General features: G+C 49.1%; 1 long non-coding RNA gene across 1 annotated transcript; it reads right to left on the minus strand.

The window, feature by feature from the left end:
* Window positions 1-8,612: 8,612 nt before the first annotated feature.
* Window positions 8,613-10,401, minus strand: LOC144173430 (uncharacterized). The gene is made up of 2 exons (XR_013323268.1): window positions 10,103-10,401; window positions 8,613-8,968 (listed from the first exon to the last, which is right to left on the minus strand). It is a non-coding gene; the product is annotated as an uncharacterized LOC144173430 (long non-coding RNA).
* Between the last annotated feature and the right edge of the window lie 275 nt (window positions 10,402-10,676).

Genomic DNA, 10,676 nt, shown 5'->3' on the forward strand with positions numbered 1-10,676 from the left:
TGCAAAGGGGAAGCCACTAAGCATCATCATCACCACCATCATCATCATCATCATTATCGCGTTCCCCGCGCGGAGGCGCTTGCTCGCCGGCGGGCGTAGAGTGCCTCGGGCGGGCGCGTCGGCGGTGCTTTGTTGTCTGCTTTAGCGACGGTTGTTTTGGGCCTGTTGGCGCAGCTTCCCGTCCATTGCGCGTTGCCTTCGCACGGCTTGATTAACATGTTCGACAGCACCTCCAGGCAAGGGCGTCCGCAGAACTTTTTGCAAGGGGGGGGGGGGCATCCATTAGCGGTTAGCAGGGGGGGGGGGGGGGGGGGGAGGGGGTGTACGATTGGATAGCCCCAAAAAGGCGCTATTTGTGGTTACAAAAATTACAAACAGCGAATTAGAACCAGACTTGGAGAAAATACATTGGATTTTATTACCGAACAAAGAAATAAAGTTAATAAAGAAAATGCGAAAAGTTACTGTCACTTCGTAAAGAAGAGTGGCCAGCCTCGCAGCGTGAGGGTTCTTGACTTACGTCAACTGATCGCCAGCACACAGCAAAATACGTTCACATACATACAACTGCACTCCGTCAATGTTCCTTGAATAGCAGCTGCAGACCCATCGAGTTTTTCTTGGCAAATTGCGGGATGGCATGTGTGATGAAGTCTGTTGAACTGGCTCACACAATAAAGATACTACTGGCCTCCCTCACTTTCAATGCAATAAAGGCGTACAAGCGTTTTTATGGGCTGATTTATAGGTTTTGTTTCGGGGCTTGGGTTGTGCCGACATTTCGCAATTTCGAAGGAAAGGGTGTACAAGGTGATGGGACGGGACGGGACACGGAGGAAAGAAAAGGTTCTCCTCCGTGGCCCGAGAGGATGTTACACTCTCCCTGTAGCGGTGAAGATTTTAAGCTAGATACAGCTGCAAATTTGTCCGAAAACTGATGTTCTTGCGGTAAGAGTGCATAAATCTAGAGCTAAGAGAAAAAAAAAAAAAAAAAAACGTCAAGCCTTTCAGAATTGTTCGCTATCTTAAATAGCCAGCACAGGCAGTCTGTTTCACTGCCGTCACATGACCCGCCATGTCAGTCAGTGGGGCTCTTAGATTTACAGTCTCGGACTCACCGTGGAGAGTCCGCGGGTAGTCCGAGGATTCCCCGAAGCCATAGGTATGCATAGGAAAATCTAATGCCGGACTGCTTCTCGGGGAGTCGGTGGCGAGTTCGAGACTGTAAATCGAAGAGTTCCATTGTCTAAAGTGCAATGTTGACCGCAGTCCTGAAGGGTGTTCCATGCGGATACGCAGGACCTAAGTGTACTAATGATTTTAGTAGCATGGATTGCTGGGCAAGTTGGTACACGTGCATAATTAAAAAAACTTTGCGCTAAAGGGCGGGACAAAGGAGAGAACGTCGGCGTCATTCTCTCTTCTCTTCCGCCCTTCAGGGCAAAGTTATTTTAATTATGGGCCAACCAAGCTGTGCAGCTTTTTTGTAGTGCATAAAAATATCCGAATCTCCAAGGAGGGGCAGTTGCCCCCCCCCTTCCGGACGCCCATGCCTCCAGGGTAACCCGCACCCGACGGAATTAGGTGCCCTTACGGCAAAGATACGTTAAGGATTGGTTTGCAGTGCGGGAAAACAAAAATGCAGAGACCGCATACAGACATCTGGTCGCTAGAGGAACGCTACCTTTTGCGCACTGCTTGCCACGAATGGGACTCCGTTTTCTAAATTGGTGAATACCAATTCAGTTGTGTTTTAAGAGGTATTACAAGAAGCGAAAGGAGCAACTGGTCATGATAAATAGCGATTATAAAAGTTCCCTCAGATTTCTCGCAATTCTCAAACTTACCAAACTAACTACTTTTAATCGGCATAAATGGGAATCACTGAGCTCACATGCCGAATTATTTCGGTGTCTGCGCTTGTGTCGCACGGTGGTGTAGCCCCGAGCTAGCATATCTGGCTGGCTAGGTTCCGCTGTCTCACTCTTCAAAAGACGCTCCCCTCCGTTTTCTTTCTGCCGACGCACGGCCGGGCTACAGCGGCGGCGTCCACCACTCCGACGCTGCTGCGTTCGGGACGCCGCCCCCGCGAATTCCAGGTAACGGCTGGCAGAAGCTCTGGTTTCAGCCTTTCTAGAGCCACGTATGTGAATTCAAGTGACGTCGCATGGGCAATTGCTGTGTGTCGTTTAAAGCTTTGCTTTCCAATCACCTTCACAGCACGGATTGGAGTCATTTTTTTGTTGGGATGAGTAGCTAATGACTTATTCATCACTTGTAGAAACCTCATTTGCTGCAGCGCGTGACGGTTCTTTAATTAAATGCGTTTTTAATGTGGCTAGTCGCAGTTTCGGTTTCAGCGGGTGCCGCGAAAGGCTGGATTTGGTATAAACGAAACTGCCCACGTGACTGTCGGACGGATACCACCGAGCAGAGCTGCCGTAGCACTGTCGATTCCGCGTCGGCGGCAGTTTCTGCGAATGCCCCAACGTACTGATCTCGTCAGTCGCTTAATTAAAAAGCGACCGTGGAGGTGATGCGGGCGCCGCGAGTGTAAATTGCTGCTGCGGCTAGAGAACGACGCGCGACGCTCGAGGCAGTGGGTGGGGAGGCGCGCGCTGGGAGCAGCCGGTCGGTCTGCCTACAGGACTGGCTTCAGATGTTTTAGAATTGACACTGCGGGGGATATTCGACTGCCGCTCTCGTAAAGCGGGATTCACACGACGGAGAAACCCTCTCTTTTTGGCCCGCGGGACCCGCTCACGTGACCGGTTTTAGGCTCCGCCCCTCGGTGGGGATTGCCCGCGGTGGCTCCGCGAAAGAAAATCCCCCCGCATGTTTTCGCTGGACGGCGGTGGCCCACAAGCATATCGGGCCAGCAGGCGCCGCACCCTGATTGGTCAATTCTAAGCACGCTGATTGGTTGGTTTACAAGCGGATGTGACGTCATTTTTAAGGTTAGTTTTTTTTTTTATGGGAGAAAGACGTGCACCACTATTTCTTTCTCTATGGACGTGCTGCCTTGAAGGTGCGCTGCTCTGACCTCCGACGTTTGCGGCGTATTTACTTTTCTGCGGCATGGCGGGCTCGTCGAATGCTGCTCCCACCGATGAGGATCGTCGGCACTGCCCTGACTGCGACAAGGTGTTTTCGCAACGAAAAGACATGCTTAAACACGAGAGAAAAGTGCACCACAAAGAGGGGACAAGCTCAAAAAGCCACATGAAGTGTGACAAATGCGCTCACAGCGTTACAACTTTTGACAACCTCGTCCTTCACCACAGAGCGATGCACAATTTCGACGCTGAGATTGTGCAACTGTCTTCGGCAGCGCTGAAGGTAAGAAAACTTGGAATAGTTTGCTTTTATTTCGCCTGCGTTAATCCGCTTCATCTAGTATTGTGCCTAGTACGTAATTTAAGGCCTCTTATCGCACGTGACCTTGAATAGCTGTGAGCAGCGTTTAGAAGTAAGAAAATGTAAATATGAGCGAAGAGATATTCGTATTTAATTGAATGGACATTTGTGTTAGATAGAAACGATGACTTCATTGTTTTATTTGTGACTGTGTTAGAAAATTTGGTTAGGCTTCAACGTAGGCCTATCAAGTATCAAGTCCACGCTCAGCGACGTTGCAATTAATGCAGGGCGATATCTTTACTGCTGTTAGCTAAACTGAATCAAATGAAATGTAAATGTGAGCCGACGTATATTCGTCACTGTGTAAAATTAACCTCCGCTTGCTTCATGTTGCGACTGTTCCAAATTTCTAGGCCTAACGTATTAGAATGGTAACGTTCGCAAGTGGCAGTTGCGCGCAGTCACCATATTTACAACAATATTGCGACGCGGAGTCGTGGTTCTGGCGAGTTGGTACATCACTGCAAGGGATTAAAAGCGCCGCAAAGACGGCGGACGAAACGGAAGACGCACAGAGCACGGTGTGTTTGTGTTTCGGTCCGCCGTCTTGGCGGCGCTAAAAAAAATCTTGGAATCAAGGCAACGCGGACGCGACATAGTAGAGAGCTTTAGCATAGCGTTACCGTGTTTGCGGCAGTCGACTGCGCATGCGCGAGTTAACGTGAACGATAACTTACCGGCACAGGCTTTACCGTCGCCAGCGAGCTTCCTGAGCAGACGAAGTGTACCGTCGCGTATTGAATACAGCAAATGCAGTGCGCTCGGCGCTTTATGCTTTGTACAGCCTATGAAAGTAATCTTACTTGATGCTGTTTATTACGTCTTCGGGTCTTCCCATGGTGAGGCTGCAGTGTTATGCTGCATCTGGTAGTGTGCCAGAACACTTTTCTCTTAGCAGAGCCTGCCTGCTTCAGAGAGCGCGTCTCCCAGGTGGCAGATTGGGAGGCTCCTACCAAGGAGGCGGGCTAGTATTAGCAGATTTCAACCAGCACAACATATGCTTCATTTAAAAAACTCAGCCTGCACATTCCTGTTTGGTAAAAGATGGCAGTATCATTAAGAATAAATGTGTTGTTGTAATTATATTGTTGTTGTTGTAATTGTAATACAGTTGCATTCAAATTGCATGTCCTGCCACGCTGGTAATCTTTGGACTGAAAACTGGACTGGGTAGTTCATCTAGGTTGGCCCAAGCATGTTGCAACTCAAGCCCATGCCTCTGCTTGGTAGGAGCGGTGCTTGCACCCGCGGACCAACAGGTGACGGGAAAATGAAAGCTAATGCCCTGTGTTCTGCCACATAAATCGGTGTTTTATATCGTGCTTATGTGTGCGCATGCCGTCAACTTAGCCTGTTTCGGAGCTGAAAATGTTGCTCCGGACTGCCTGTATGTTTTCTTGCACCCCTCATCCAGTGCCCGTTTCACCGGGATGGTGCATACCCAACCCTGCCTGAGCCCGTTAAGCTCCAGAGGACTTCCACCCTGGGCCACGGCCCACAATTGCCCACCTGGTGCTGCAGCCCCGTCCACTCACGCTTCGGTAGCATGCTGCCATGGGTTCATTTTGGATAGCCGAGGGGGGGATTCGGTGCTGCTACAATTGATCCTGGCTGAACTAGCAGTGCTAGAAGAGGCCAACTCTGGGGACAGATACTCCCGTACAACAGAAAATGGCCTGCTTTTGCTTGCGCTGTCTAATCTTAAAAAAAAAAAGCAACACCTGGGCCATGAAGCACAGCATAGTGGAGGGCTACGGACTAATTTAGACAACCTGGGGCTATTTAATGTGCACCGTAATCTTGACACAGCGGCACCATCGTATTTTGCCTATTTATTTCCCGCAATTACAGCTTGGCTGTCCTTGGTTACAGCATGCTGCAACCCTCCTTAGCTTGTCATGCTGCCAAAGCATGCTACAAAAGAACTCGTGGCCTGCTCAGATTGACGTTTGGGTTTCACTACCGTTGACGGATGTGAAGGCTCGCTTACAGCCTCTGTACATTTTTTTTTCGCTTGCTAGGAGTAGACCACATTCACAGGCACTACAAAAATTTCAGTGCCTTGGAATGTCGCCACTTTTGCCTGCAGTTGGATGTGCACTACCCCCACCTCCTCCCCAAACATGTGCTAGGCTTTTTTGAGAGCTGAGAACAAACTCGTTTATTACCTGTCAGTATGGTCACTCATGCTGTATGTGTTTCGTTTTTCTGTATTCAGCAAGTTCCTGTTGTCATGAAGATGCTCCATCCCCATTGCCTGCTGCACCTGTTACTGGACAAGTCACTGGTGCTCCAAGAACTTTCATTTTGAGCTGTGAATGCGACACTGAGGGAGCTGAAGACATGTTGAGAAATGTGTCGCCTGGGCTGCAGTTGGTGTTTCCCTTATAGCTTGAGATGTGCTCTAATAGGAGTGTTGCCACACTACCTTGGCAATGGGGCCTACACTGTATTCATACTAATCCAAATAAACATGATTTACCTGGAAAGTTTGCTTCAGAGACATCTCTTTGCTACAGACAGCAATATAGGCCAGGGTGGGAAATGGGAACTATTGAGTGCATGGTGGAGGCTGCCACGAGCACACCTCATTTGAAAGACTAGCAACAGTACCACCTGATTATGAACTTCTGCAACTGAACTTTCCACATGGTGGTTCGTTGTGCACCTGCAGCATTCCAAGAAAAATGGCATTCATGATGGAAATGCGAGGTTTTCAAGGTCTTTCACAGCTGTGTCAATTTTTGAGCACCACAATGGGAACCTTGATAGAGCCAACATTTCAACAAGAGGAATCCCCTTCAGATAACTCCACTTGTCAAAGCAATGGCTCAACAATTGTTCCTAATGGTGTGTTGATAAGCACTTTGTGTGTTACAAAATTTTTTTATTCGCTAATGATCAACCGAACAATCGGGTCGTCCTAACGTGGTAGCCTTATGGTTAATTTTATTTATTCAGAAACTTTGACGCTTATCAAGGGTGTGTGCAAGGCAGTGGTTTGTGTTTAGAGAACCATCATGAAACCCAGTAAAAGGCAACAAACCTCAAGACATCAAAGATCAAGGCGCTTGCTTTCAAGCAAAAGGAGCTTACATAGTAGCCCCCTAACTTTGCGGTATCCTAAATGGTAGAATGCAGCGCACATGAACAGGTAACATTGTTTCTTAGCAAAATGGCCATTTTGAGTCACGATGAGGAATATTTGTGCATAATCAGCCTCCTACTGTCCACTGCACCACAAAGGCCCCTCCCACAGACTTCCAAAGCATGCTCTGTCATCTGAATCCATTCCTTTCTCTGCAGTGGCAAGAGTACAGTACAGACAATATTCATGCAGCAAGCACACACAAGTAAAATTGGCCAACGAAGTATTTGTGCCAAAGCAGCAGCAAAGCCTAGAATTATGACGGGGGTCAAAAACACCGCAGCAACTACATTTAAAGGGACCCTGAAAAGCTTTGTGAAGGTGGCAATCAAATGCATTCAGGTGGTAGAACACAGAACGGGGGATTTTAGAGCCAAGTGTGAGCCCCATACGTTGTACGGATAATTTGTAAACAATTTTTGAAGATCGCCTTTTTCAGCCGATGAGCGCGACGCCGCAGCGAGCCGACCGCGGCTGACGCAACGGCTAAGGTGCCCCCTGATTCGCCCAATCGCCGGCGAGGTCGGCCGCCGGCGACGTCACTGTTATTGGCTTCCGGCTGCTCTCCCTCCTTCCTGCGCCATCCCGAGGCAAAGGCGGGTCCGCAGCGATTGACGCGTGCCTAGGCGCAGGAATGTAGCTAGCGCAGAACGGAAGTCGAGCGTCGAGATGTCACATGGCTATTCCCAGCTGCTTTGAAGGAAGCAGAGAGGGAGGAGGAGTCGATTGATTGATTGTAGGGTTTAACGCGCCGACGCAACGCAGGCGATGAGGCGCGCCGTAGTGGAGGGCTCCGGATTAATTTTGACCACCTGGGGATCTTTAACGTGCGCCGAAATCTCGTACACACGGCCGTTTTTGCTTTTCGCCTCCATCAGAAAAGAGGCCGCCGCAGCCGGGAATCGAACCCGCGACCTCGTGCTCAGCAGCGCAACGCCTTAGCCACTGAGCCACCGCGGCGGGTAGGGAGGAGGAGTCGATCGGCAAGTGGGGAGGTGCATTTAATTGCTTCTGGCGCAGCTAATACTGAATGTAGATCAATAATTCCAATGGCATTGCATCACTATATTGGTGCTACGCGACAATACAGGCCTTTTGTAACTTTTACAGAAGGCTTTTGTGGGTCCCTTTAATTGCAGAATGCGTGAGCTTTCCGAGATGCACTGTAAAGCTTACAAACTGCCCTAAAGCTCTGATGCAGAACAGCAGCAAGTTGAGAGCTATTTTAAAGCTAATAATGAGGAGGTCGTGCAATGAAGTGTGCATGTCTCGTAGAAACATCTGCACTGCTATTCTTGAATCCTGATTTTAGAGGACTCCTTGCAAAATTGCTAGCCATAATTACTTTGGTTCAGGTTAGCTGATGCTTAACAGTACATATAACAGAAATATAGCATGCAAGCAGAAATGATGCGTTAAGCAGACACAGCCATGCAGCATTGAGTAAATGGAAGCAAGTGTGGCATCTGTGCAAATCAGTGGTGGCCGAAAGAAACAATGTGGCATGGCTATTAGCAGCAAATTTCCCTAGGGCAGAGGACACGCTGAGGCTTGATTGATTGTAGGGTTTAACGCGCCGACACAACGCAGGCAATGAGGCGCGCCGTAGTGGAGGGCTCCGGATTAATTTTGACCACCTGGGGATCTTTATCGTGCGCCAAAATCTTGCACACACGGGCGTTCTTGCTTTTCGCCTCCATCAGAAAAGTGGCCGCCGCGGCCGGGAATGGAACCCGCGACTTGGTGCTCAGCAGCGCAACGCCTTAGCCACTGAGCCACCGCGGCGGGCGGCACTGAGGCCTCATCAACTGGGTGGAACAAACCATTTCTGATTCGTGTTTGGGAGAAGGTGTACATGCAAGTCGAGAATTTCGAAATTAAGAGCATATAAAAAGAAAGTGCAACTCTCGGCCTAGGGCGAGCACAAATCATGGCTGCCTGTACCGCAATGAATGTGCAAGTAGTTTTCTCCACCACCTATTCACCAAGTAGGGTTTTATGCTGACCATAACACTAGAGAGAGCAGGTTACGGGGTGGCAAGGGTTGGCTGCAGCGAATCCCGCATGGCAGGCAAATATGTGGCCCTGAAAAGGGCCGTTTTAGCAAGCCGATGGTCTTCAGTGGTGCCTCGTTGCACCTCAGGACGGCGAGCAGTACTGCAGGCAGTCGTTCCTCTCGTGGCCCTTGGCTCCACAGCGGACACAGCGGGAGAAGGTGTACTTGGCACCAGGTGCAGCTCGGTCTGGCGAGAGAATGCCCCGCCCGTACCGCCTGGCCAGCGCCTTCACAAGGATCGCGGACATCTCGTCGATGCCACGATCCCTCGACACGTGGTATCGGTATCCATCCGCGGCAAACAGGGACCGCTTCGGCTGTTTCGTCGCGTTCAGGAAACGGTGCTGCGCACAAATTCAACAACAAAGCAAGCAGACTGTCAGGGAAAATGCAAGCACACTTCACAGTACAGATATTTAATGTTAGGTAACAACAAGACTCGCGAAGAAATGCGAAGCAGGCACCGGTTCACTACTAAGTTCTTTTTAAACCATGTATGCAAACATTTAGTGTGCCTCTGCCATAAATAAGTTCTTTTTATGCCCCTACTACACTATGTTTTGAAATGACATTCGGCTCAAATGAGATTCGAGCCAAATAAGCACCAAAAGATACATTTGGGATTTCAAATGCCATTTTTAGCACTCTACTTTTAGTACTCTAAAAAATATACTACTGCCGTACGTAAAACAAACAAAATATTTGTTTGTGGAACTTTGTTCACTGCTGATTTACTTAAAATATGAAACAGACATATTTAATTTTAATACTTTCAAAACCAGTGGGTCAGTCCCCCCCCCCCCCCCCCCCCCCCAAAAAAAAAAAAAAGACACGCAAGACAGCAGCCACATTAGAGTAAAAACTGGTGCCTCTTCTAATTTGACATCATTTTACTGCCTTAGACTGCTCCTACATTTCATCGTTGTATTATTGTACGAAAACGGAACGGGGCGACAACAGTGCCACTACAGCACGGCGAGCAATTGTGAAATCTTTCAAATGCCAACGAAATTGTAGTGTAGCACGGGATGCTGAATGACATTCGAAGCACCCGATTTGAGTCAAATGACATTTGGTTCAAATGACATTAGGACCCTAATGTAACCATGTAGCAAACATTTAGTGGCACTCTGCCATTACTAATTTTGTAAGGCGGACTTCTCCAAAGTTTCATACAAAGTGGGACTTTTAGCTCCTATTTCCGACTCTATAAGCGTACTTCAGTGCAAACGCTAGGGGGTACGGCAAGTTTGATAACATGCATTTCGAGAACACAGCGACGTCGCAGGCGAAGCACGTGGTCGGTCAACATGTTTTCACAACAGAATGGTACCTTCTATACACATACTTCCACGCAAAACTGGCTAAAGTTGTGTACAATTTCTAATTTTTTAAAACAGCGTTAGAAATATAGTTATACGTAGCCACTAGAGAACAAAACAATACACGTAGGCCTATACGAGCTCGTCCATTGTTACCTCAGCGTTCAGTATGTAGACGTCCCGCATACGCTTCAGGGTGGCCGTTAGCTTCCTGTTCAGCAAGCGACGAGTGGAACTCGCGCTTGCCGACTGGAAGCAATGAGGCAGCACCGTGAAGACGTACACGGCAGGGGCCACCTCGCGCTGCAGCTGGGTCACCAGGGCCTACAACACAAATAGGGCGACATTTAATGTCCATCCCGCCTTCACAGACAAACAAAATAGTGCGAGGGTTTCCTCTGTACACACCTTGATGCTGTCACATATCCGCTGCGGATCTGCGCCGGTCCGATCTAAATCGTTCCCCCAACATAGAGAACGGCGAAATCTGCCGGCCGGCAACGCAAGCGCGACACTGCTTCGGACAGCCGGGGAGTGTTGTGGCCACCGAAGCTAAATGTGCAGGTATCCACAAACGGCAACAAGCGCAGCCGCAACCTGCACATGAATTTGAGTTGGCTGTCGCCAACTAGAACTCCGCGTAACGACATCACTCGAACCTGGCTGCCTGGCGTTGCACTAACGATGAACCACGGTACAGAGAACCGTCCTGACCGTCCTCTGAACTCAC

This window comes from Haemaphysalis longicornis, unplaced genomic scaffold, assembly GCF_048455015.1.
Source record: "Haemaphysalis longicornis isolate Haplotype H1 unplaced genomic scaffold, Haemaphysalis longicornis Haplotype H1 scaffold_3, whole genome shotgun sequence".
NCBI lineage: Eukaryota > Metazoa > Arthropoda > Arachnida > Ixodida > Ixodidae > Haemaphysalis > Haemaphysalis longicornis.